This window comes from Pan troglodytes, chromosome 18, assembly GCF_028858775.2.
Source record: "Pan troglodytes isolate AG18354 chromosome 18, NHGRI_mPanTro3-v2.0_pri, whole genome shotgun sequence".
Lineage (NCBI taxonomy): Eukaryota > Metazoa > Chordata > Mammalia > Primates > Hominidae > Pan > Pan troglodytes.
In genome coordinates, this window is record NC_072416.2 from 54,985,938 (window position 1) to 55,013,911 (window position 27,974).

Sequence of the window (27,974 nt, forward strand, 5' to 3'; positions counted from 1 at the left end):
GGGCTGATTGCCTGAGCTCAGGAGTTGGAGACCAGCCTGGGCAACATGGTGAAACCCGGTCTCTACTAAAATATGTTTTTAAAAAAATTAGCTGGGCATGCACCTGTAGTCCCAGCTACTCGGGAGGCTAAGGCAGGAGAATTGCTTGAACTGGAGAGTTGGAGGTTGCAGTGAGCTGAGATCATGCCAATGCACTCCAGCGTGGGTGACAGAGCAAGACCCCATCTCAAAAAAAAAAAAAGGAGAGAGCACAGTGTCTGGTATATCCTAAGTGCTCCACGAGTGCCAGATATTGGTTATACTTCATGGAGGTGAGGTACGCAGAGGTGTCTAGGTCATGCGGACTCACTCCATCCTCCAGTTAACCATGACTCCCTCCCCACCCACCTCCTGAGTTCTCTCTGCTGTCAACCTTTCCTCTCATATCTCCAGTTTCCCACCCAAAAGTCCAAACACTCAAGATTCCTTCTCATCTCCAACCCATAAAATCTGATTGGCTTCTCCACACTCAAGTGTAAATGACTGATGGCCATTTGATTGACACTGGAGGGGCTGGCACATTTTTAGCACATTTTTAGCCAAAGGTTATGATGTGCTGATAGCGGACTCTCAGGCCACAAGCCAGTCTGAGGACAGGAAAAGTTTGAGGAGGTCACTCTTCCAGAACACTTTGGTGATAACCTTTCTGGCAGGCCTGGTACCCCCAGAGTGAAAAGGGCTCCAGGGTCAAGACCCAGCTCTGCCCCTCATTGCTGTGTGACCTTCAGCAACTCACTTGATTTATCTGGACCTCAGCTTCTTCATCTGTCTAATGGGATAATAATCTTTGTCCTGCCCTCCTCACAGGGCTGTTCAGAATTAAATGCATCTGAAAATGATCTGCATTTGTGTCTTGGACTGTGGTTATTTGTTCAAGTGTCTGTCTACCCTGCCTGCACAGGGAGCAGGTCAGGGTCTTCCCTGGGACTTCATGCACAGGTCTTTCCTGGGACTTCATGTAGGACCAGTCATCCCGTCAGTGCTCAGTGAACATGAGCTGCTTCCCTGTGGGATGTCTGGGAGGTGAGTGGAAGGCCTTCCTAGCAGGCACATACTGGAACATAATCAATCCCTCCCATGCATACAGCTCACACCCACATTCTTATCCATTCCCACCATGCCCCTCAGTGGCCTGGGGAGACTAGGAATACCCCACTTGACAGATAAGGAAGCTGAGGCCAGGGGAGGTCAAGGCATTTGTCTGAGGTTACACAACCAGGAGTGGTGAAGCTGGGAGTCACACACAAGGAATCACTGCAAAGTCTGTGTCCTTCCCACTCTGAGTAGGACTTGAACCAGGGATGTCCGATGCTGATGCTTGTGTCCTGACCACTACCTTGCAGCATCCTCACACCCACACCCACCCCAGGCCTGGGAGGCAGGGGAGCACCAGCGGTCTGGGAGTGAAAGTTGCTTCCCTGTGGGATGTCTGGGAGGTGGGTAGAAGGCCTTCCTAGCAGGCACAGCTGCCCACCGGATGAGTAATGTCCAGGGGGAGAGGAGCCCCCTGTCCCAGGATGTGGGCAAAAACCTGGAGAAGCTGAAGCTGGACTTTGAGGATGGCCCCTGACCCCATCCTGGGACAGCCACCTCCCCTTCCTTCTGCCCCCTCCAGTCCCTCCTCTCCTTCCCTGCTCTCCCTCCTACCTCTTTCCATCTCCCCCTTTCTGCCTGTGATTCCTCCTGTGACTGGGGCAAGATCCTTCACCTCTGTCCTCCCTGAGCCTCAGTGGCTCACCTGGAACATAGGGTGATGCCTGCAGAAGTATTTTAGGGTTACTTTATGAGATAAATTGGTAGACTGTTTTTCCCGGGTCAGCCAGCCAGGGGTTCGGTGAATAGGAGCGAACGCTGCTGCCATTCCCTTCTCCCCTAGTTCATCCTGGAGGCTCTCCGCTCTCCCTCTGGTTCTAAGTCCCCTCCTCCTGCACCGTATCCCCCCTCCCATCCAACCCAGTCCCCACTGAGGCACTGAGACAGGGTCTTGGCCCAGGGTCCCCACCCACCTGAGCTCCGCATGTGAGCCGACCTTCACCCGCCTGCCTCAGTTTCCCGTCCATAAAAGGGGTGAGCGCCCCCACGTCTCCTGGGACTATCCTTGGGTCCGATGCGGGGCTGCGGGGAGGTGCCAGGGTGTGGGCGCAGCGGGGAGCGGGTGTGTTAGGCCCCCGCCCATCCCGCGCCCGAGCCCCATCTGGCTCGGGCTGGCACCTCGAATCCACGTGATTTCTCGGCAGCAGCCGCCAGTTCCCTGCACTGGCGGAGCAGCTCTAGGCGGCTTCTACTTTCAGTTTCGCGCAGAGCGCGGAGGAGCCGCGAGCGCTGAGGGTGAGTGCCGGGAGCTCTGAGGGTGAGTGCCGGGCGTGCCGCGGGGCTGCGGGACCCGGGCTGGGGCGAGCGGAAGGGAGAGGATCGGGGTTCGAATTCTGCACGGAGAGGGGTGGAGGGGATGTCAGAGGCCCTGGAGCGGGAGGTGCGGGTGGCCGGGTGGCTGGCCGATGGATAGCTGGGTAAGCGGACAGGGCGCCAGTGGCCCGGCAGCGCGCACAGCATGCGCCCCGGCAGTTTGGAGGAAGAGTTGCCGGCCCTCAGAGGATGGCAGATGAGGGTCGCCTGGATGGGGGGACACAGTAAGCGGCTGTGCTCCCCTCCCTGCGCAGCTCCTGTCACCTACCGGAGCCACCCACTCTCTCTGTCTTTTACTTTGCAACTTTTCATTGATTCTAAAACAATTACGGAAGTTACACTGTTCATTGTACGCAATTTAGACTTTTTGGCCTAAACAACTTTTTATTGTGGAAAATTCCAAACATATACAATAGTAGAAGGAATAGAATTAGGTTGAGCCTTCTGCACCTGCGGGTTTTCATATAATGAAGCCCCACCTATCCACGTTCAGCTTGGACAGTCACGACCCCAAGGCCACCTACTCACGACCCCAAGGCCACCTAGGTAGCCCAATCTCCACCGCTGGTTATTTTGAAACAAATGGCAGACAGCATAGCATCTCAACTGAGGTATTTCAGAATGTACTAAAAGATAAGGCATCTTTTAAAAGCAAAACCACAGTACCACCAGCATACTACAAACATTTTAATAGTTATTCCTTAATGTCAAATCTCCAGATTATTTCTAAGGAACATTTAACCTCATAAGTGATAGGTGAATATGTGGGTGTTGTTTTGTTACTTGCTTTCTGCATTCCCATGTGGTTTTCGGTCACTATTCTCACCCAGAAAGCCAGGACCTGAAACTGGCTGGGGTGATCATTCGGGGAGGTCGGAAGAGGCTCCTACCTTCAGTGCCGTTTGCGTCCATTTTATAAGTTGGGGTTCTTATGTTTCCTTTTTTAAAAGGTTGAAGTTTCTGCAGACCTAAAAAGCAGTTTGAAAACTGGCAGTTCCCAGCCTCTAAAACCCGGGGGTAGCAGGAGGCAGAGAGTACCCCGGGGCCAGATCCTGGAGCCTCATTGTCCCTTCAAATCACTTCGCGTTTCTCTAAGGGAGAAATAAACCTTGAAAAGCCATGGGCTTTTCAGATGTATCTAGATGTATCTGATGCTTTTCAGATGTATCTAGACTCCCATCCAGCGTGCTTTCTGCAAAACTTACTGAACCATAGCCCAGAATGGCCATCCATGATGCCCACCCGCCTTGTCTCCTGAAGCACAGTGCCAGGTGGACCTGCACATGGTGTGGACGGCAGACAGACTGGGGCTCTCAACAACTGGTATTTGCTGGATGACCATGAACTAACCATTCAATTTCTTGAGACTTGGGTTTCTCGTCTGTAAAATGAACATATGCAAATCTATCCTACAAACTGTGTTTTGTGGATTGAATGAGATGATGCACGCCCACCCAGTGCCTTGATCAACCTTAAAGTGCTGCACAAGTGTGAGGGGAGATGGATCCTTGAAGAAGACAGACAAGCAGAGGGGAAAGATCTTGGAAGAGTTTCACAATATGCTGAACTTTATTCCTGGATCAGATACAGAGCTGTCCGGGTGTCCACAGGGCCAGGTCAGCCTCCTCAGACCCCAACGCACATACCCTCTTCCCCTCTGAGGAAAATTCAGCAAAACTTCTTTTGCTGTTGTTGTTCTTTATTCCTTTTTTTTTTTTTTTTTTTTTTTGACGAAGTCTCACTCTATTGCTCAGGCTGGAGTGTAGTGGCACGATCTTGGCTCACTGCAACCTCCATCTCCTGGGTTCAAGCGATTCTCCTGCCTCAGCCTCCCGAGTAGCTGGGATTATAGGCGCCCGCCGCTACACCCAGCTAATTTTTGTATTTTTAGTAGAGATGGGGTTTCACTATGTTCGCCAGGCTGGTGTCAAACTCCCAACCTCAGATGATCCACCCGCCTCGGCCTCCTGTGGGATTATAGGCGTGAGCCATCTTGCCCGGACTCCTTTTTTTTTTTTTTTTTTTAAATAGACATGAGGTCTCAAACTCCTGGCCTCAAGTGATCAGTCTGCCTCAGCCTCCCAAAGTGTTGAGATTATGGGCGTGAGCCACCACACCCAGCCATAACTTCTTAGCATGACTTTTCCCATTTGTTATGAGTTCAATTGTGCCTCCCCACAAAAGATATGCTGAAGGCCTAACCCTCGGCGCCTCCTAACGTGACCTTATTTGGAAATAGGGCTGTTGCAGATATAACTGGTGAAGTTGAGGTCATGCTGGAGTAGGATGGGCCTTGAATCCAATAGGACCGGTGTCGTTATAAGAGAGGAGATGGACACATGAAGACAGAGACATACGGGGATCAGACAGTCATGGGCGGTGGAGGAAGAGAGTGCGGCGACGCATCTCGGAGCCACAGGACACCTAGAATGGCCGGCAGCCGGTGGGAGCCGGGAGAGGCAAGGACGGATCCTCTCCTCCCGGCTTCAGAGGGAGCCCGGCCCTGACCACACCTCGATCTCAGACTCTGACCTCCAGAACTGCGAGAGAAGAAATCTCAGTTGTTTTAATGTATGCAGCTTGTGGCACTTTGTGACAGCAGATACAGCAGTACTGTGACAACACTAGGAAACGAATACACCACCCCAGCATCTCCGCTCTGTTTTCCATACAGAATTGAACTAAGGACCAGGCAAGCTAATGCAAGTCCAAACACTGTAAAAACTTTGGAGGCAATCTAAGGATGTGAGCCAGATTTGTTTGCCAGATCTTTTTTATTTTATTTATTTATTTATTTATTTATTTATTTATTTATTTATTTATTTATTTTTTAGTGAGAGGGAGTCTCACTCTGTTGCCTAGGCTGGAGTGCAGTGATGTGATCTCGGCTCACAGCAACCTCCACCTCCCAGGTTTAAGTGATTCTCCTGCCTCAGCTTCCTGAGTAGCTGGGATTATAGGCACCTGCCCCCATGCCCAGCTAGTTTTTGTATTTTTAGTAGAGACGGGGTTTCACCATGTTGGCCAGGCTGGTCTTGAACTCCTGACCTCAGGTGATCCACCTGCCTTGGCCTCCCAAAATGCTAGGATTACAGGCATGAGCCACCAACGCCCAGCCCATATATTCATATTTTTAATGGACTTATACATGAAAATGGTATCCCACTTTTAAAAATAAATGATATGGAATTATGCGTTAAAGGAAAATTAAATCTTATGATATCATGTTTTAAAATTTTTAATTTTTCATAGCTAATACATTTATGTAGTTTTAAAAATGTAAAACATTTGGAAAGATATAATGAAAAATAAGTCTCCTTCCATCTCCTGTCTCCCAGCCACCCAATTGCCCTCCCCGAAGACAACCAATGTTATCAGGTTCTTGTGTCTCCTTCTAAAGACAGTCTAAGTGTGTTTTTACAAACATGGATATATACATATATATATACACGTATATATGTATATATATACACACACACACATACACACACACATATACACATATATAGACACACACACACGTGTACTTTTCCCTTCTCACAAATGGCAGGGTACTATATGTAGTGTTCTCTAACTTGGGTTTTTTTTTTTTAAACTTAGTGCAATTTGGAAATCTTTCTACATCAAAATTTTAAAATCTGCCCTTTCCCTCTTTCTTTTTAACAGCTGCGTAGTATTTCACGGTACGACTGCTCTGTAATTGATCTAACGGTTGTAGAACACGTAGGTTATTTCCTGTCTTTTGCTATTTCAACAGTGCTGTAATGAATATCCTTGGTCAAGCATCATTTTTCATACGTGGGAGTGAATCTTTAAGAAAACCAGGAGTGGATTTGCAAGGTCAAGGGGAATATGCAGTTTGAACTTGGATAAATAAGGCAAATTATCCCCCCTTAAATGTTGTACTAATTTTTGCTCCCACCAGCTGGAGGGGGAGGGGCCAAATTTCCATATTTGCAAATCTGGGAGACGAACAATGGTGTGTTTTTTATGCCTCTTATTACGAAGGAGTTTGAACATCTTTTCAAATATTTAAGAGTCACCTGTAGCTCATTTTCCGTAAACTGTCAGTTCATATCCTTTGCCCACTTTTTAATTGGCTTTTGGTCTTTTTCCTGTTGAGTTGTAAAAGCACTTTTCATGTTAAGGGAATTTGCTCTTTGTCTATTATATGGTTATACTGTCATTTAAAATGGTGGCATAGTTGCTTATAGAATGTCTGAACCATATCCGTCATTGTTAGATATTTATGTCGGGTCTCATTTTCTTGTATTATATATGGGATGTTTTCCCTGTTTTTTGCAAAAAAAAAAAAAAGAAAAAGCAAGATATGACATTTTAATTCTTCCAATAGTTCTCACCATAATGGTGAAGGAAAGGAAATACGTTTGGGAAAATACTTCGATAGGATTTGAGGTGGCTGGAACCTGTGTGCAAAATGGCCAACAGGGACCAGGACCATGTTGGGTGGGAAAAGAGTGCTTTGCATGGTGTATGTGTGTGGGGCGGAGGGGCTGTATTTGCTCCTGAAAGAAAAGGGGGTGGAGGGAGGGGAGAAGAAAGGAAGGAGAGAAGGTGGAGGGAGGTTAGCCACATAGGGAGATGACTCCCAGAAACTTCTTAGGGGTAGGATGGCAAAAGGGCATTTTCGGTGAGTCCAGGAATGCCCTCTGCTCCGTGTGAGGCAGGTACCAGCACCGCAGACACCGGCTCTGGCTCACCACCTGCCATCATGAGTGCATTCAGCTTCTCCACTGAGCTTCCACACACCAGGCCCTGCTCTAGGCACTGGGCTACAGCCGGGAACACAACCAACTCCCTGCCTTGTGGAGCTGATGAGGCAGTAGAAACAGACAAACAAGTAAACAAAGATGTGCATGTCATACGAGGTCAGATGGAAGTGACTGCAGTGAAGAAGGCAAGGCAGGCGAGGGTGGAGCATGCTGGATAGAGAGGCAGACGTAGCCTTCTTGTAGGGATGTTGGGACATTTGAGAGAGAACTTAAAGGGAGAGTGGCAGGGAACCATGGGCCATGGCATCTGGAGGAAGAGGGAACCAGTCAGAGGGGATGGCAAGAAACAAAAAAGTGGGGAGAAGAAGAAAGCAGAGAAAGGAGAGGAGGGAGAAGAGGAGAAAATGCTGCTTAAAGTCTGCTTTTGTGCTCCCAGATGCTCATTGTGAATGACATTTTTGCAATTTTTGCAATTTTGTTTTGTAATTTAATAATGGGCTGGGCTGGGCGCAGTGGCTCACGCCTGTAATTCCAGCACTTTGGGAGGCTGAGATGGGCAGATCACTTGAGGTCTGCAGTTTGAGACCAGCCTGGCCAACATGGAGAAGCCCCGTCTCTCCTAAAAATACAAAAATAGCCAGGTGTGGTGGCACGTGCCTGTAATCTCAGCTACTCTGGAGGCTGAGGCAGGAGAATCGCTTGAACCTGAGAGGTGGAGGTTGTAGTGAGTTGAGATCGTGTCATGCTCTCCAGCCTGAGTTACAGAGGGAGACTCGGTCTCAAAAAAAGCAACAAACTGCTTGAATTAAAGCAGGAGCCCTCAGCTAGAGGAGTGCCCACCCACCTCCTCCCCAGGAATCGCAGAGCTCCCAGGAGAGGCCATAGCCTCCTATAGGTCATGGCATTGCAGGTGGGTTGGTGTCCCAGCTGGCTGTTTCTGTCTCAAGAAAGGAAGGGCTGCTCCCACTGACATCCAGGCGTAAGCAACACCCTGGTGAACATCCTCGTAGCTAGAGCTTTGCTCACATTCTGGATGGCTTCCTTAGGCTCAATCCTCAAAGTGGACTCCTAAAGGGATATATGAACTTTTATTTTTTAAATGTTTGAAACCGTGTTGTCAAATTTCTCTCCTAAAAGATTGTGCCAATGTAGAGAGGCTGCCGACCCCTGGAAGCTTCCCAATCCTCCAGCACCTATCCCTTGTGGGTGGGATGGATCCTGTACCATCGCCAGACCCTCAAGAACCCCTTGTCCTGCACGGTCCCTTCTGTCCCTCCTGGTGAAATGGAAGGAGCATGCATGCCTTGGGAAGCTGGTGCTTTGAGGCATTCAGATCTTACCGTGGCATCATGTTTGAAGAGAGAAATAGCTTGCTGTTTTGTGTGTCTCTCAATAGTCTTATTCACTGAGTTCTTGAAGGTGTCCTGTGTGTTTCTGGGCTGCAGAATCCTTTTATTGAAATGGACAGGTCAGTGTTTTCCCAGAGAAAGACCTATCCAGTAGGAGTTCACGAGAGGATTTTAGGAGGTGTGTGGAGAGGGCATCTGATTCCATTGAATCGTAAAGTGACAAATTTGTTCCCTTTTCAGTTCTTTTTCATTCTTCCAGACTAGTGAAAGAGAAAGCCTCAGTCAGGTGCTAACGCATCTGTAAACCTCTCACACTCTTGATATTTTCAGCAAGGGGAGGCCAGGCTTCCGGTCAGAGCCCTGGGTCTGCAGCAATACCCAGCTACAGTTCAACAGCATCATAGTGTTTTTTGTTTTCCTTGGCTTTCTTTCTTTCTTTTTTTTTCTAGACAAGGTCTCACTCGGTCACCCAGGCTGGAGAGCACTGGTTGCACAGCTCCGTGCTAGTTTCCTGCAGCCTCTATTTCCCAGGCTCAATCGATCCTCCTGCCTCAGCCTCCCAAGTAGATGGGACTACAGGTGTGCACCACCACACCTGGCTAATTGTTTTTTGTTTTTATTTTTGATAGAGACGAGGTCTCATTATGTTGCCCAGGCTGATCTCAAACTCCTGAGCTCAAGCAGTTTTCCTGCCTTAGCCTCCCAACGTGCTGGGATTACAGGTGTGAGCCTCCATGCCCCACCCTTGAGTTTCTTTTTGATGATACCTTCAGTTCGTGGCAAGTGGTACTTCAAAAAATAAAGTTAAAAGTGACATGGTTTCTAGAAAAGCTTTAAGGAAATGGTGTTCTGGCTTTCAGATAAGTCAAAAAAAATCTCAAACATGAGTAAAGAGTTTTGGAAATTATACACTTACCCCTAGAGGGTGAGTTTGTGGGGGAAATTTCATAATGTATACTTCCAGAATGTTTAGAACTTTCCAAATGAGTACAGGTTATGTTCATAAACAGGAAAAATAATAAAGACATAATAAAATGATAATTTAGTTTTAAAAGACGACCATTTGTTGAAAGCAGTATTATATTTCGGTTAGGAAATGGCCTCTGGAATCAGCATAGATTTTATTGTTTTATTTATTTTGTTTTTGAGACAGTGTCTCACTCTGTTGCCCACACTGGAGTGCAGTAGTGTGATCACAGCCCACTGCAGCCTCAACTTCCTGGGCTCAGGTGATCCTTCTGCCTCAGCCTCCCAAATAGCTGGGACTATAGGTGCACACCACTATGCCAGGCTAATTTTTTGCATTTTTTGTAAAGACAGATTTTCACTATGTTGCCCTGGCTGGTCTCGAACTTCCAGGTTCAAGCAATCTGCCTGTCTCGGCCTCCCAAAGTGTTGGAATTACAGGTGTGAGCCACTGCGCCCGGCCAGCATAGATTTTAAATCCACCTTTTGTTGCTTGACTTCTCGGAGCCTGTTTCTTCACCTATGAAATGCAGGAAACGTGCCTGGAAATATTGCTTGAGATTCTAATGGGGAGGTGCAGGTGGAATACTGTAGCCTGATGCCCAGCCTATGCCGGGATCTCAGTACATAACAGCCAATGAGCATTGGCTGCGGACTGGACATGTCCCCTCCTTGTGCTGTAGTATTAATGTCTCCAACCCTCACAGTGATCCTGTAAAGTAAATGTAAAATCACCACCCAGATGAGGAAAACAGTGGCACAGAGAGGTTAAGAAAACTCTCCAAGGTTGCACAGCACTAAAATGTTGAAATCAGGATTTAAACCCAGCCCTCCTGACCCCAGAGGATCTTTTTTCAAAAATTATGTTCTTTTATTTTATTTTGAGATGGGGGTCTTTCACAGTCACCCAGGCTGGAGTGCAGTCGCAATATCACGGCTTACTGCGCCTCAACCTCCCAGGCTCAAGTGATCCTCCCACCTCTGTCCCCCAACCCCCAGTTGCTTAGGAGCACAGGCACACAACACCATGCCTGGCTAATTTTTGTACTTTTTGTAGAGATGGGGTTTCTCCATGTTGCCCAGGCTGGTCTCAAACTACTGGGCTCAAGCGATCCTCCTGCTTCAGCCTCCCAAAGTACTGGGATCACAGGTGTGAGCCACTATGCCCAGCATTAGAGGCTCTTGTAACAGCTCCACAATTCCCTGTGAGATGGGCTGCATACAAAGCATTACTCCTGCTTGACATATACATAAACCATGGCCCAAAGGGAGCTGGGACTTGTTCGGATGTCAGCCTCTAAGTCAGTTTTGGGTCAGTGAGACCCAAAACCAAGGCTCCAGCCGTCTAGCCCCTCCAACCTTTCTTCTGCCCCGGTTTTATGGGTTTGGCAATGTCTGCCAGGATGGGAAGGAGCAGTTCAGATGATCCAGTCTGGAGGCAAAATTCTTCTAAGTTCAAAGGGCCCAGCCTCAAGTCACTGATGTCTTTTTTTTTTTTTTTACTTTTAAAAAATGTATTCATTTTAAACCACACAAGTAAGACACAAATCAGTCCTCCTTGCAGAAAGTTAAACTTTTTATACATAAGGCTGAAATCTATTTTACTCACTGCTTCCAGCCCCATGCCCGTCCCCTCTCCTGCAGTAACCCCTATTTGATATGTTTCCAGAACTTTATCTAAACCTTCACATAATAAAAATAATTCTTATATAGGGCTTACTAACTTCCAAGCACTGCTTTAAGAGCTTTACATATTTAAGCCCCACAATAACTCTGTGAGGTAGGTGCTGCTCTTATCCCCATTTTACAGATGAGAACATTGAGGCCCAGAGAGGCTATGTAACTGGCCTGGCGTCACCCAGCCTGCAATTGGTGGAAAGGTCAGTTCCAAATCTAGGCAGCCTTGCTCCGAAATTCATGCTCTTAGCCTCTAAGTTATAAAACATGCTATTATCGACCTGTGGGAAGAAACAGTATTGCTGTTTGTTGATGTGTATTTTGAGACAAGTGATATCATGTTGTGCATATCATTATACAATGTGTCTTGTTTATTCCATGATACATCTTGAAGATACAGCCACGTCAACAAAAAATAAGTCCCTTTCCTGTACATAATCCCACAGCGTGGTTACACCAAACTTTATTATGGCTGTCTAGGGTGTTTAAAGACCTCTGCTGGAATTTCTTTATCCAAGACTCTGTGTGTCTTAGCCCATTGGGGCTGCTGTAACAAAGTGCCAGAGACTGGCTGGATTCTAAACAATAGAAATTTATTTCTCACAGTTCTGGAGACTAAAGTCTGAGATCAGAGTGCCAGCATGGTCCGGTTCTGGTGAGAGCCCTTTTCCGGGTTGCCGATGGCGGACTTTTCGTTGTATCCTCACATGGTGCAAAGCAGGCTAGAGCATTCTCTTGGGTCTCTTTTATAAGGACATCAATCCCATTCACTACGGCTCCTCCCTCCTGACCTAATTACCTCCCCCAGACCCCAGCTCCTAATACCCTCCTATTAGGGGTTAGAGTTTCAACATGTGAATTTCAGGGGAGCACAGATATTCAGTCCATCACATTGTGTATTCTGGGCCCCATGGCTGTCCATTTTGCTTTCTGCTGAGAAGTTTAGTGGTAAGGTCAAAGGGTAGAAGCGCAGTAAGATCTAGAAGTCACTGCTGATTTGCCCTACAAGATGGGCAAACCACTTCCCAGCCTGCAGCTCTGAGCCCTGGATCCAGGCCTTCTCTCCTTTATGTCTCGAGCTTACTCTGTCCCCTGCCTTACTTACCAAACCAAAGCAAGATTCCTCTGGGACATTCCTGCCAGGCCCCATGGCAAGGTTGGAGCTGAGGAGGGGACTTCCAAACCTCGGTTTTATTTTCACTTTGGCTTGGGTGTGCCAAGCCCTGGCAGAGCCACAGAGTTGGGGCACGAGGTGCCAAGAAACAGCTCCCAGTCTGAGGAAGGTGCTCTGCCCTGGGAAGGGGATAGAGCTGAGTGTTGGTTATGGGGAGACATCCTCAAGGTCTCCATCTAAATATGGTCAACTTGGTGGCCTTCCTGTCCCCAGGGCCTTTGGGGCTCTCAGAGGACAAGAATCACTCAGCTCTGGTTTGCTGGAGAAGCAGAGCGCCAGGTGGGAGGTAGCGAGAAGCCTGTCTCTCCCCACTGGGAGTGGAGAGCTGGGTGCCACAGCCTCAAACAGTTGTTCCCAGACATCGGCACATGGGGAACCCCCCGGGAGCTTCCAAAAGTGCCAGTGCCTGCGTTCCACCTCCTGGGATGGTGCTGTGATGGGTCTGGAGTGTGGCCCATTGGGATTTTTTAAAGACCCTCTTCCCAGGTGATGCCGTCGTGCAGACAAGCATGGGAACCACTGGCCTGGAAGCCCCAGGGAGAGGCCTCTGGGGCCTGGGACACGCAAGCGGGAGCCTTCTCCTAGCAGCCTTGCTAGCCACCCACCCCTTCCTGTGGGTGCTAGACCCAAACTGCCAGGGCTGAGCAGGAGAAGCAAGGCCACCAGCTGGCCACCTGCTGTCCCAGCCAGGCTCAGGCTGGCAGTAGGGCACCCCAGTCCTGGAGGAGGGTGCAACTGGAAAGCTTGGGGGCTCTTGGTGGAAAGTTCAAGCCTTTAGCATAGGAAGGTGGCTGGGGTGAAGGAGGCAGTTTAAAGACTAGTGATGTGGGCTGGGACCCAGATTGCTGGGTTTCCAATGACCAGAAGAAGATGGCCTTGTTGGACTGGGGACAGGGACCACCCAGGCTCAGGCCTGAGGCTAGGAGTGCAGGCAGGAATTTGAGTGCAGGCTCAGGAACATCCCCAGGGCCGCCAGGCAGGGAGACACCTCTTCAACTCCTGGCTCCTCGACTCTAGCTGGTGACCTAGGCAGGTCCCTTTCCCACTGTGAGCCTCAATTTCCTCATGTGTAAAGCATCATGACTGTGTGTTTTAAGTCCTTTAGGGACCTGTCTTTGTGAGGGATAACAGAGACGATGGTTTTCAAAGGCAACAGTCACCCCTGCATCATCACTGACTCACAGAAATGGATATGCCCTATAAGGACATCTCTTGCTTGCCCTGCTAGCATTTGTGGGCGGGGGAGGAAATGGCCACTAACCATTCCTGAAGGCACCTCCCAAGGGACCCCTGAAAGGAGGGTGACGCCTCCCAGAAAGAGACCAGTGGCCCAGCCCAGCCCTGCTCTTAGTTTTGTTTCCTCTGCTTTGAATGCCAGCAAGGCCTTTCCCTCCCAGGGCCTCAGTTTCCCCATCTTTACAATGGGCCCAGCATAGACCCCATCACTGGGGCTCTTTCTGCTCTGCCACCCTGTGCATCCAGGCTCAGGTGTTCTCCGAAGCCCTGACATCATCAGCCATTCCCGGGGGGAAGGCAGAGGTGCTGGGTTCTCTGTGTCCCCCTGGTAGGGCTTGGTGTAGGATTCAGGGAGGATTGGAGGGCCTCTGTGGCCTCAGGTCCTCCCCCAGGGTCCCCAGGCCCTGACCTGTCCACCTGGACCTAAAGAACCAACAACAGCAGCACTTTCTGTTTCTTTGAGGTATTTCTGTCCAAATGTCTGTAGTCATGACTGGAGTGCCTGGCTATCACCCCACAAACTGCATCCTTTCTGATCTGCACAGATGAGAAAACTGAGGTCTTGTTTCCCCTCCATCCCAAGACCTAATGGGACCTCCTCCTTAATCTAATCCTCAAGAGGCAGAAACAGGATGGAAAGCAAAGGAATGGCAGCCAGAAGTCTGTGGCTCCACTCCTGTCCTCTCCGCATCCCTCACTTCCTTCCTTACACCAGGCGTCAGGGGCTGGAGAGACGGAAGAAGCGATAGCAACGACAACCACACTAGTGGTAATCATAGCTTGTGTGGATTGAACCTTTTTTTTAATTTTCATTTTTAATTTTTGTGGGTACATAGTAGGTGTATATATTTATGGGTTACATGAGATGTTTTGATACAGGCGTGCAGTGTGTAATCACATCAGGGTAAATGGGGTTTCCATCACCTCAAGCATTTATCCTTTGTGTTGCAAACAATTCAATTATACTTTTTGTTATTTTTAAATGTACAGTTAAATTATTACTGACTATAGTTACCCTCTTGTGCTATCGAATACTAGGTTTTATTCATTCTAACTATTTTTCGTACCCACTAACCATCTCCACCTCCCCCACCCCGGCCTCCTACTATACTTCCCATCCTCTGGTAACCATCCTTCTACTCTCTATCTCCATGACTTAAATTGTTTTGATTTTTAGATCCCACAAATAAGTGAGAACAAGTGATGTGTGTCTTTCTGTACCTGGCTTATTTCACTTAACATAATGGCCTCCAGTGCCATCCATGTCCTTGCAAATGATGGGATCTCATTCTTTTTGATGGCTGAATAGTACTCCATTTTGTATGTGTGCCACATTTTCTTTTACTCTTTTATTCTTTTCTTTCTTTTTTTTTTTTTTTTTTTTTTTTGAGATGGACTCTTGCTCTGTCACCCAGGCTGAAGTGTAGTGGCACGATCTTGGCTCACTGCAACCTCCGCTTCCCAGGTTCAAGCAATTCTCCTGCCTCAGCCTCCCAAGTAGCTGGGATTACAGGCATGCCCTGTTAATTTTTGTACTTTTAGTAGAGGAGGGGTTTTGCCATGTTAGCCAGGTTGGTCTCCAATGCCTGACCTCAGGTGATCCACCTGCCTCAGCCTCCTTCAGTGCTGGAATTACAGGCATGAGCTGCCATGCCCAGCTGCCACATTTTCTTTGTTCATTCATCTGTCGATGGACACTTAGGTTAATTTCAAATCTTGGCTATTGTAAACAGTGCTGTCATAAACATAGTAGTGCAGATATCTCTTTGAGACACTGATTCCTTTCTTTTGGGTATATACCTAGCAGTGGGATTGCTGGATCATATGGTAGCTCTAAATTTAGTTTAGTTTTTTTTTTTTTTTTTTTTTTTTTTTTTTGAGACAGAGTCTCACTCTGTCTCAAGGCTGGAGTGCAGTGCGTGATCTCAGTTCACTGCAACCTCCGCCTCCTGGGTTCAAGCGATTCTCCTGCCTCAGCCTCCCAAGTAGCTGGGACTACAGGCATGGGGCGCCACTACGCCCAGCTAATTTTTGTATTTTTAGTAGAGACGGGGTTTCACCATGTTGGCGAGGATGGTCTCAATCTCTTGACCTCATGATCTGCCCACCTCGGCCTCCCAAAGTGCTGGGATTATAGGTGTGAGCCACCGTGCCCAGCCCTATTTTTAGTTTTTTGAGGTACCTCCGAACTGTCCTGTAGTGGCTGTACTAATTTACATTCCCACCCATGTATGAGGGCTCCCTTTTCTCCACATAGATTGAGATGTTTGTTTGTTTGTTTGTTTGGAGATGAAGTCTCGCTCTGTCGCCCAGACTGGAGTGCAGTGGCGTGATCTCAGCTCACTGCCGCCTCCATCTCTCAGGTTCAAGCTATTCTCCCACCTCAGCCTGGGATTACAGGCGCCCGCCACCACGCCTGGCTAATTTTTTTTATTTTAAGTAGAGACAAGGTTTCCTCATGTTGCCCAGGCTGCTCTCAAACTCCGGACCTCAGGTGATCTGCCTGCCTCAGCCTTCCAAAGTGCTGGGATTACAGGCGTGAGCCACCATGCCCAGCCTGGATTGAGTTTGTATCATGTGCCAGGTTCCATGTCAGGGATTCCACATGCCCCATCCCACAACCATCTTGCCAGGTGGGCATTATGATGACCCCCCATAGCAGACACTGTCAGAGCTCCCCCAACCCCATCTCTGCCCGGATGCCCCCACTCACTGTGAGTGACACCTACATCCTTCTTCCGGGGTCACCTTTGCCTGGTGGGCATTGCCTTGCTCAGAGATGCCTGGGCAGTCATGCCTCCCTCCCCCGCCCACTGGGGGTGCGGTGACGTGAAGTGTGACCAACCACCCAGACCCCTTGCACATGCGCAGGATGGACCTCTTCTATCATCACGCTCCAGTTCTCCCATGTGGCAGGCTGAAGCGAGGCTTTTGAAGCCATATCTTTGCTTAGCTGCCTCTGCTACCCTATCTTTCTTCCACCACCCCCTCAATAAACAACTTCCACAGGAACCCCCTTGGGCTCTGCTTCTAGGGACCTGACCTAGAAGATCCTCATTTTACAGATAAGGACGCTGAGGTACGAAGAGGCTGCGTAACCTACCAGGGTCACACAGCTTTGGTGTGGAGTAGGGACTCAAATCCAGGGCCCTGGTACAGAGGCATTTGCCCTCACCAAGATTCAGGCACTGAGAGAAGCTGACGGGCCTAGAGAATGGCAAGACTTGAGATAGCAGAAGGAAGGAGAGAGGGTGAGAAATGGATCCCCGTGCTGAGGTCTGGTCTGGAAGGAGAAGTCTGCAAGGTAGGAAAAAGAGGAAAGGGGATGTGAGGTAGGGAAGCAGGATGCGCAAGGCGGGGACTTGTGAAAGAGAATGCCGGGGGGTGGTGAGCAGCATCTCATGGGCAGGTCAGCAGGTGCAGGAGAGGCCTAGGAGGGCCGGGGACTGGATGATGAAGGGGCATTTGTTTATTTATCCTTTGTTTTTGTTTTTTGTTGTTTAAATTGAGACCAGCTCTCACAATGTTGCCCAGGCTCGTCTCGGCATCTGTCTGCCCACTCCTGGCCTCAAACGATCTTCCTGCCTCAGCCTCCAAAAGTGTTGGGATTACAGGCATAAGCCAATGTTTATTCGTCCTGAGCCTTCCCTGGACACCTGATATGTAGCTGCTTTGTGGTGGTCACAGTTCCATGGTGTGACTTTATCCTGGAGGCAGTGGGATGCTGATAGCAAGTTCAGACAGGCATGAGGCCAGACCAGAGCTGAGTTTTCAAGATAACTCCAGCCAGAGGTATGCGTGCATGTGCACATGTGGGTACATGTATGTGTGTGCACGTGCATGTGTGTATGAGTGTGGACTAGAGATGGAATGGCTTTCTGAGCAAAGGGAACAGCCAAGGCAAAGGCCTGTGGGCTGCAGGGAGAGAACAGGGTTTGATCTCTGCACTCCCTCCTCTAAGCTCTGTGTCAACAGCATTTTCAGGATAGCAGGAAGGATTCCCAAAGAGCACAGCAGTGAGGGCAGTTGGAGGGAGGCGTCTGCTGGGACACTGAAACCAGGGTGGGGTAAACTCCCCTCGCACCTCCTCAGACTCAGAGCCCCCATAAAGCTTCCAGGTGCACCCCAGCCCTTTTCCCTCTCTCTGTCTGAACTGGGGTGGCATGATCCCAGGACTGCAACTCCACGTGTCTGGATTCCCCTTACTGACTGCGTGACCCTGGCCATTTTCCCTCCACCTTTCTCTCAGCGCCCCCATTTGATTACTCGGCCTCAGGGGTGCACTGGGGATTCTTAGAGGTAACACTTCGAACGGAAAGCCAGAGGTCCTGGTGCTAAAATGCAAATGTGAGGGCTTGAAAGTTCATTGGGTTTTATTTTCTCTGTTCCGTTTGCAGCAGCTCTTCTTTCTTGTTTTCTATAGAACAGTAAAAAACTTTATGCATTTGAATATCGTGAACCTCATAATTCATATGCAATATAAAAACTACTAGCTATGCATGGAGAAATCAATTGAAGCACAGTGGCTGAGCATGTCTTTCTCATTCTTTGATGGCTACCTCAAATCAAATCAATATGAACTTGGGGTCAGGCACAGTGGCTCACACCTGTAATCCCAACACTTGGGGAGGCCAAGGCAGGAGGATCACTTGAGCGCAGGAATTTGAGACTAGCTTGGGCAACATAGCGGGACCTCGTCTTAATATTAAAAAAAAAAAAGAAAGAAAGAAAAAAAGTGAACTTGGGAGGTTTGAATGACAACTCATATAGCTGAAGTAATAGATATATTCAACTTTTAAAACTTAATTTTTATTAGATAACACATGCATATGGTATAACATTCTAGGCCAGGTGCAGTGGCTCACATCTGTAATCCCAGCACTTTGGGAGGCCAAGGTGGGCAGATTGCTTGAGCCCAGGAGTTGAAGTCTAGCTGGGGCAAGATGGCAAAACCCCATCTCTGCAAAAAACACAACAAATTAGCTAGGTGTGGTGGTGTGCACTTGTAGTCTCATCTACTCAGGAAGCTGAGGTGGGGGAATCATATAAGCCCAGGAGGTGGAGACTGCGGTGAGCCACGACCACACCACTGCACTCCAGCCTGGGTGACAGAGCAATACCCTGTCTCAAAAAAAAAAAGGAAAAAGAATTCCTTTCACTGGGGACAATTACCATTATGAATTTCTTCCAGAAATATTAATGTATTTGTATACATATTTTTTTTTGAGACAGGGTCTCACTCTGTCACCCAGGCTGGAGTGCAGGGATGCAATCTTGGCTCCCTGCAGCCTAGATACCCCCAGGCTCAAGCAATCCTCCCACCTCAACCTTGCGGGTAGCTTGGACAACATGTGCGCACCACCACTCCTGGCTAATTTTTGTATTTTTTGTCAAGATGGGGTTTTGCCTTGTTACCCAGGCTCGTCTCAAACTCCTGACCTCAAGTGATCTGCCCGCCTTTGCCCCTCAAAGTGCTGGGATTACAGGCATGAGCCACCATATTTATTTTTTCTTTACACAAAGGAAGCATATTCTACACCCTGTTTTGCCCCGGCTCTCTTTTAAAAAACAGTGTATCTTGGATACCGTTCCATATCATTCCATAAAGTTCATCTTCATCCTCTTTCTTTTTTTTTTTTTCTTTTTTTTGAGACAGGGTTTCACTCTGTCGCCCAGGCTGGGGTGCAGTGGCACTATCTCAGCTTACCTCAACCTCCCGGGCTCAAGTGATCCTCCCTCCTCAGCCTCCTGAGTGGGTGGATGCTGCTTCTTTCTTTTTGATGGCTGCAAAGAATTCCATTGTATAGATGGGCCATAATTTAATCATAATATGTCCTCTTTGATCATTTAGGTTTTTCCAATCTTTTGCTATTACAAGCAAGGCCACGTTAAATATCCCTGGGCATATTATTTTGCACATTATGAAGATATCTGTAGGCTAAATACCTGTGTATGGAATTGCTCAGTGTGATTACATGGCATTTACTACTTTGGTAGATAAAGGTTGTATCCTGCTACATGTCCACGGATGAATTTCTTCCAGAAATATTCATGTATTTGTATACACATTTTTTGAGAGAGGGTCACAAAACTGTTGACACATTATTATTATTATTATTATTATTATTTCACATTATTTAGGGAAGTTTCATTTTTTTGTGAGCTATCACTGATAATTTCTTATTTACTCATCATCTTGTATTTCTCTTCCTTGCACATTGGGGAAATGTCTATTCTAGTTTTTAATGTAAATGTTCTTGTGGCTTTTTTAGAAAAAATCAAAATGTGCACATTAAAAAGTTTGAATGGTTCAAAAGGTCCTAAAAAGGGTCCACAGTGGAAAAGGCTCTCCTTTCCCAGCAGCCCCAGATCCCTCCTCAGACACAAGCCTGTCGTCAGTTTCCTGTGTAGCTTCCCAGAGTTGGTCATTATGTATGCAAATACACACACATTTAAAATATACACATTCCACGTCCATGTGGAATGATGCAAAGCATCTAAGTGCCCGTTAATTCACAACCTTGCCAACTCAGTAATATCCTTGCGAATCTAATAGCTAGAAAATGGTGTATCTTTTTAGTTCTAATGTATTATATTTATTCTATTTTCTGTGAGCTTGAACATCTTTTCATATATTTAAAAGTCATTGGGGCCAGGGGTGGTGGCTCATGCCTGTAACCCCAGCACTTTGGGAGGCCGAGGCAGGTGGATCACCTGAGGTCAGAAGTTCGAGACCAGCCTTGGTCAACATGGTGAAACTCAGTCTCTATTAAAAATACAAAAAAAAAAAAATTAGTCAGGCATGGTGGCTTGTGCCTATAATCCCAGCTATTGGGAGGCTGAGGCAGAAGAATTGCTTGAACTGGGGAGGTGGAAGTTGCAGTGAGTGGAGATCGTGCCACTGTACTCCAGCTTGGGCAACAGAGTGAGACTCTGTCTCAAAAAAATTTTTTTAAATGTCATTGGTGTTTCCCTTTTTTGTAAACCTTTTATGTTCTTTGCCTAGTTTTCTATGAGGTCATTGGCTTTTTCAGTGTTGGTTTTTAGTAACTCTCGATTTATTAAAACATTTATACATTTATAGCTTTGTTTATGATGTATACATTTATAACCTTGTCTGTGATGCAGATATTTTTCCAATTTGTCATCTGGCTTTTGACCTTATCTGTGGTATTCTTTGACAATACAAAAATTTTAATTTATATCTGATCAGTTTCATCCAGTTGTTTTTTTCTTTTTTCATGATTTCTGAGTTTTGTGTCATGCTTAGCAAGATGCTCGCTACTCTGAAATTATTTTCTGTAAAATACTTTTTTCAGCCAGGCATAGTGGCTCACACCTGCAATCCCAGAACTTTGGGAGGTAGAGGTGGAAGGATTATTTGAGTCCAGGAGTTCAAGGCCAGCCTGGGCAACAGAGCAAGACCCTGCCTCTATTTTTTAAAAGAGAAATTCTTTTAAATAAAAAAAGAATACTTTTTCCCATGTTTTGTTTGAGCACTTAAATTTTCTTAACTTTTTTGTCGTGAAACATAACACATAGAAAAATGTAATGTAAGTGTACAACTTCATGAATTGTTATAAATTGAACATATAGCTTTCTGGTACTTTCATGGTTTAACTTCTTACATTTAAATTTTGGTTTCATCTAGACTTTATTTTGATATAATTGTGAAATAGAAATCCATTTTTATTCTAAAAGAACACTTTTTAAATGTTCATGAAATGTTTTAAAATTTATTATATACCAAACAAAAAAAAAATCTCAACATAGTCCTCAAAGCAGAAATTGCACAGGACTTATTCTTTGTACAGTGTAATGCAACAAAAACTAATGAGAAAGCCTTAAAAACAACCCTTTATTAAATTACTCCATTCCAAATTATAATTTCAATCTACTTAGCACATAAGTATTGATATACATTTATCGAAATTGGCCAAAAGTGTTTTATTATTTTTTAAAAGGAAAAGCCTAGCAACGGCTTAAGCAATAAAGTTTATAATTTTAAAGAATAACAAACAGCCTCACTAAATCAGGGGAAAGAAATAAAAAGATAAAAGCAAAAATTACAGAACTAGAAAAGGGACCACTCCAGCAAAATCGATAAATGAAAACAAAAATTTGTTTTTCAAACATAAGAGTTACCAACGGCTGGTGAATCTAAAAAGAAGAAAAAACAAAGTAAACTAAATTAAATGTGAAGCCATGAGGAGATTTAAAATTATAAGAAAATAGGCCGGGCACCGTGGCTCACGCCTGTAATCCCAGCACTTCGGGAGGCCGAGGTGGGTGGATCACGAGGTCAGGAGCTTGAGACCAGCCTGGCCAACATGGTGAAACCCCGTCTCTACCAAAAATACAAAAATTAGCTGGCTGTGGTAGCATGAGCCTGTAGTCCCAGCTACTTGGGAGGCTGAGGCGGGAGAATCACTTGAACCCGAGAGGTGGAGGTTGCAGTGAGCCGAGACCTTGCCATTGCTCTCCAGCCTGGGTGGCAGAGTGAGACTCCGTCTCAAAAATAAATAAATAAATAAATAAAGCTGGGCGCAGTGGCTCATGCCTCTAATCACAGCACTTTGGGAGGCCGAGGTGGGCGGATCACAAGGTTAGGAGATCGAGACCATCCTGGCTGACATGGTGAAACCCCGTCTCTACTAAAAATACAAAAAATTAGCTGGGCATGGTGGCGTGTGCCTGTAGTCCCAGCTACTCGGGAGGCTGAGGAAAGAGAATGGCGTGAACCTGGGAGGTGGAGGTTGCAGTGAGCTGAGATCACGCCACTGCACTCCAGCCTGGGCGACAGAGTGAGACTTCATCTCAAAAAAAAAAAATACAAGAAAATATTATATACAACTGTGAGCTATACCATGTTTGAACATCTTGACAAAATGAGCAACTTTCTCAAAACTAAATTGTCAAATGTTCATTTAAAAAAAGCCAAAAATAACCAACCAACACAATGAGGATAAATTTAAAGTGATCAAGTTTGATTTTTTTAAAAAACTGTTCAAACATCTTGGTAGTGCTGGGCAGGAAGTTGGCTTTCATTCTGGGTGAGATGAGAAGGCTCTAAGGGGCATAGGACCTGATGTCATGGGACTTGATGCAGGCTCTGTCTTAATAGCTGACTCCTGCGTGGAGTAGGTTATTGGGGGACGGGTGGACAGAGACCAGGGAGGAGGCTGGTGCAGGAATCCCAGTGAGAAATGATGGTGTCCAGGCTAGGCCATAGCAGTAGAGGAAGCAAGATTCTGGAATGCACTTGGAAAATGAAGCCATCTTTGGGCTTGAGCTCAAGGAAGCATGAAGCTGCCCCTAACTGAAGTGGGGAAGGTGGTCAGGGGAGCAGTTTAGGAGGAGAGATCAGGAGCTCAGTTTCGGACTTGGAAATTTTGAAACGCACATGAGGCATCCAGGTGGAGTTGGGAGAATTAAATAATGCTGAAAGGTACTCACTTGGCAAGTAGCAAATATTCGTTATATTGTCTGTTCAACTTTGTCAACTGCTTTTCCAGTAGAAATGTAGTGTCCTTATCACACATGCATAAATGTTAAACTCAAAAGTAAAATGAAATATTTTCTCAGTAGATATGAATAACTTTTTAATTTTGTGTTTTTTGACATGGGGTCTCACTCTGTTGCCCAGGCTGGAGTGGGGTGGCGAGATCATAGCTCACTGCAGCCTCAAACTCCTGGGCTCAAGCAATCCTCTGCACAGCCTCCCGATTAGCTGGGACTACAGGCACACACCACCACGCCCAGCTAATCTTTTATTTTTTGTAGAGACTGAGTTGCACAATGTAGCCCAAGCTGGTCTCCAATTCCTGAGCTCAAGCTACCCTCCCACCTCGGCCTCCCAAAGTGTTGGGATTACAGGTGTGAGCCACTGCACCTGGCTGCTTTTTAATTGTAATATTCATCCTCCATCCATCATACTTAGTGCAAATATTTTTCCCTACCTATTGCCTTCCTATTTCTCTTTTATTTCACGTCATTTAGGGAAGTTTCATTTTTTTGTGAGCTATCACTGATAATTTCTTATTTACTCATCATCTTGTATTTCTCTTCCTTACACATTGGGGAAATGTCTATTCTAGTTTTTAATGTAAATGTTCTTGTGGCTTTTTTTTAGAAAAAATTGAAATGTGCACATTAAAAAGTTTGAATGGTTCAAAGGGTCCTAAAAAGGGTCCACAGTGGGAAAGGCTCTCCTGTCCCAGCATCCCCAGACCCCTCCTCAGACACAAGCCTGTCATCAGTTTCCTGTGTAGCTTCCCAGAGTTGGTCTCTATGTATGCAAATACACACACATTTAAAATATACACATGCCACAGCTTTTTAAAATTTGAATTTATGGGCCATGTGCAGTGGCTCACGCCTGTAACCCCAACACTTTGGGAGGCCGAGGCAGGTGGATCACCTGAGGTCAGGAGTTCGAGACCAACCTGACCAATATGGTGAAACCCCGTCTCTACTAAAAATACAAAAATTAGCTGGGCATGGTGGTGGGTGCCTGTAATCCCAGCTTCTCAGGAGGTTGAGACAGGAGAATCGCTTGAACCCAGGAGGCAGAGGTTGCAGTGAGCTGAGATCGTGCCACTACACTCAAGTCTAGGTGACAGAGGGAGACTCCGTCTCAAAAAAAAAAAAAAAAAATTGAATTTAGACTCAGGTGCAGAGGCTCACGCCTGTAATCCCAGCGCTTATGGAGGCTGATGAGGGGAGAATCACTTGAGTCCAGTAGTTCAAGACCAGCCTGGGCAACACAGGGAAACTATGTCTCTACAAAAAAATTAAAATTAGCCTGGCATGGTGGAGTGTGCCTGTTATCTCACCTACTCAGGAGGGTGAGGCAGGGGAATCACTTGAACTCAGGAGTAGGAGGCTGCATGAGCTATGATTGCACCACTGCACTCCAGCCTGGGTGACAGAGCAAGACCCTGTGTCAAAAAAAAAAAAAGAAAAGAAAATTAGACTACCATCATAGATGGTACAAACACTTCCCAGTTTGTTGCTTTCGTTTTGTTTGTTGCCATTTTTACTATACAGAAAAAAAGGCAATAAAGAATACATTATTATAATATGTTAATTTCTACTGCATTATTTTTAACAACTTCATTGAGGTGTAATTTACATACCGTAAAATCTATCCATTTTAAGTGTACGATTCAGTGATTTCTGGTAAATTTACTGAGTTATGTGACCATCACCACAATCTGGTTTTGGGACATTTTCATTACTGCCATAATATTCCTCATACCCATTTAGAATCATTCCTATTTCTGCCCCCAGGCCCAGGCAACCACTAATCTACTTGCTGTTTCAATAGATTTGCCTTTTCTGGATGTTTTACATAAATAGAATCATACAATATGTGATCTTTAGTGATCTTTTTTCACATGGCATAAACTTGGTTCCTTTTTATGTTGAATAATATTCCATTGTATAGATATGTCACAGTTTGTTTCTCCATTCATGAGCTTTTGGGTATTTGGGTTGATTTCACTTTTTGACTGTTATGGATAATGCTGGTATGAACATTCATATACAAGTTTTTGTGTAGATGTATATTTTCGTTTCTCTTGGAATAGACCTAGGCGTGGAATTGCTGGATTAGATGGTAATTCTATTGTTTTACATTCTAAGGCAGGGGTCCCCAACCCCCAGGCTACAGATCAGTGTCGGTTCATGGCCTGTTAGGAACTGGGCCGCACAGCAGGTGGTGAGCGGCCATCGGGCGAGTATTACTGCCTGAGCTCTGCCTCCTGTCAGATCAGCGGTGCCATTAGATTCTCATAGGAGCACAAACCCAGTTGTGAAATGTGCATGTGAGGGATCTAGGTTGCGAGTTTCTGATGAGAATCTAATGATAAATGTAATGAGCTTGAATCATCCCGAATCCATCCCCCAACCCCAACTCCCGTCCGGGGAAAAAATGATCTCTCATGAAACCAGTCCCTAGGCCAAAAAGTCTGGGGACTGCTGTTCTAAGGAACTGCCAAAACTGCCAAACTGTTTTTCAGAGTGGCTGGACCATTTTACATTCCCACCGGCAATATATACGGTGTCCTGTTTCTTTACATCCTCATTAACATGTGTCTTTTTCATTACAGCCATTCTATGTGGGTGTGAAATGCTATGTGGCTGTGTTTTTCATTTCCATGCAGAAATTTTTAATTTAATTGCTTAGTTAAAAATAATTCTTTAAATTTAAAACACTCATATTGCCATATGTATATTTTTATACTACAAAGTGATACAATTTTTGTTAATTTTCTTGCCTTGATTACTCTTTACCTGTATAGTATTTAAATCTTTACATAAGATCACAATTATAGTGAATAGTAATTTATTCAACTCAAAATCTTCATAGGATTTAGAAAATTTAAGTCCTTTACCAAAGGGATTGACTTTTAACTTCATTAAAGGTTGCAAACAGTATCAAATCCTTGGTAAAGCCACATTCAATCTTTGGCACTCCAGGATTTTGAGCTATAACTGTAGTGATCACTAATATGTCATTTCTAAGCTGACGGTCATAATGACTAAAACCTCTCATAAATAGATTTTAAAATACTTCCTTCAAAGCCAGTAAACATTCCAAGTTACTAAGCTGTTGAACAATTTCTTCTTTTGAAGATTTTTTCTGATGAGTTCCAAAGTGTTTCTGATGAAGGAAATAAAAGCTGTCCAGAGAAATCTGAGTCATTGAGGTGAGCACAGATTCCATTGGCTGCTTGTGCTTTCATCATTACAGCACAATTAACTTCAGAAGTCGAGAGATGCTGCAGAATTTTAAGTACCCAAAGTTTCTCAACAAGTTGATTTTCAAGCAAGGTCATTAACTGGGCCATTGTTTTTGCCAATCCTCCAACTTCAGCCATTTGAATCTTGTATGATGAACTCACTTGCTGGTAACCTGGAATATGCTTCTTTGGTGGTTGTGCCTGATAAAAGTCAACAATACGTTTACAATTTTTTATCCTCAATTCAGAACTTGGTATTTTCATTAAGTCACCCAGAAGCGCAACTGAACTAGCAGTATCTCCAGCATAAGTTATTTCATCCGATACTTTCTTTTTCAAAAATGGCAAGCCGCACTATTTTATGATATCATATGCAGATTCTACAAAATGCGGCTGGTTTTCAATTTTTACTGCACACAGATTCAGAATTTCAAATGTCTGTACTAAATCCCTTAAGGGAAGTTCATTCTGATAACACTGTACCAGTTTCTTGACAGATTTAAGTTGTTTTTCTTCTAAGCCTTCTTTAGCAGTCTCTTCAAAAAGTTTGATGACACGATTAAGGTCCACAGGCTTCAAAACACCAGTTCCACATGGCGAGGGAGGCCTTGGGAAACATCATCATGATGGAAGGCAAAGGGGAAGTAAAGACCTTCTTCATGGTGGCAGGAAAGAGACAGCATATTGCTATGTATTTTAATGCCACTTATTTCCCCCCTTTTTTCTTTCAATATCATGGATTAAATAGTGTATTTTAAATGAGTGTGAGGCTCACTTGGACTCTATTCCATCCCTTTGGCCAATTTTTTTCCATTTTTAATCCAAGAATCTTAAAGTTTGAATGATGGTCACCTTGTTATATATTTTATTATGTTTGGAAGCTTTTTTGCTATTGTCTGATCCTCCCAACAAATAGCCTTTTGATAGAATTGCCTTTATTCGTTTCTTTATATCTAATTCTAACTTAAAATTAGACTTAAAAGTAACTTCAACGGTTTTATTATGAAATATTTAAGGCATATAAATACTGCCTCTTTTCTCTAAATGACTGCTAATATAATTTTACCAAGTTCTGTTAAAGTATCCTGTTGTACATAAAGTGGTGTTGTTTTTTATCTGCCTGTTAACTTAGAGTGGGTTTTATTTTCTTTCACTTTCTGTGGTCGAAGGCAAGTTTGTCTTAGTCAGCTTGGGCTGGTATAATGAAACACTGTAGACTGGGTGGCTTAAACAACAGAAACTTGTTTCTCACGTTCTGAAAGCCGGGAAGTCCCCAATCAGGGAGCCAGCAGGCCTGGTGTCTGGAGAGGATGCGCTTCCTGGTTTGCAGACGGCACCTTCTCATTGTGTCCTCACAGGGCAGAGAGCAAAAAGAAAGGGCAAGCGCTCTCCAGCCTCTTCCTTTTTCCTTTTTTTTTTTTTTTGTTTGTTTGAGATGGAGTCTCGCTCTGTTGCCCAGACTGGAGTGCGGTGGCATGATCTTGGCTCAATGCAACCTCTGCCTCCTGGCTTCAAGTGATTCTCCTGCCTCAGCCCCCTGAGTAGCTGGGACTACAGGTGCCTGCCACCATGCCTGACTAATTTTTATATTTTTATTAGAGATGGGGTTTCATCATGTTGGCCAGACTGGTTTTAGACTCCTGACCTC

At 45.6% G+C, this 27,974-nt stretch overlaps 1 protein-coding gene and 1 pseudogene across 24 annotated transcripts in view; one reads left to right on the forward strand and one right to left on the reverse strand.

The window, feature by feature from the left end:
* Positions 1–2,082: 2,082 nt before the first annotated feature.
* The window catches only part of NLRC5 (NLR family CARD domain containing 5), a 94,340-nt gene continuing 68,448 nt past the window's right edge, over positions 2,083–27,974 (forward strand). For 14 of the 24 annotated variants that reach the window (XR_010152348.1, XR_010152349.1, XR_010152350.1 and 11 more), the window contains exon 1: positions 2,262–2,389. The gene's annotated coding sequence lies outside the window, so the exon portion shown is untranslated. Of the gene's footprint in view, positions 2,390–27,974 lie in introns of all 24 variants that reach the window. The other 10 variants (XR_010152351.1, XM_016929879.4, XM_063797142.1 and 7 more) reach the window with 2 other exon arrangements.
* LOC104002635 (cilia- and flagella-associated protein 69-like) lies at positions 2,200–26,944 on the reverse strand (annotated as a pseudogene).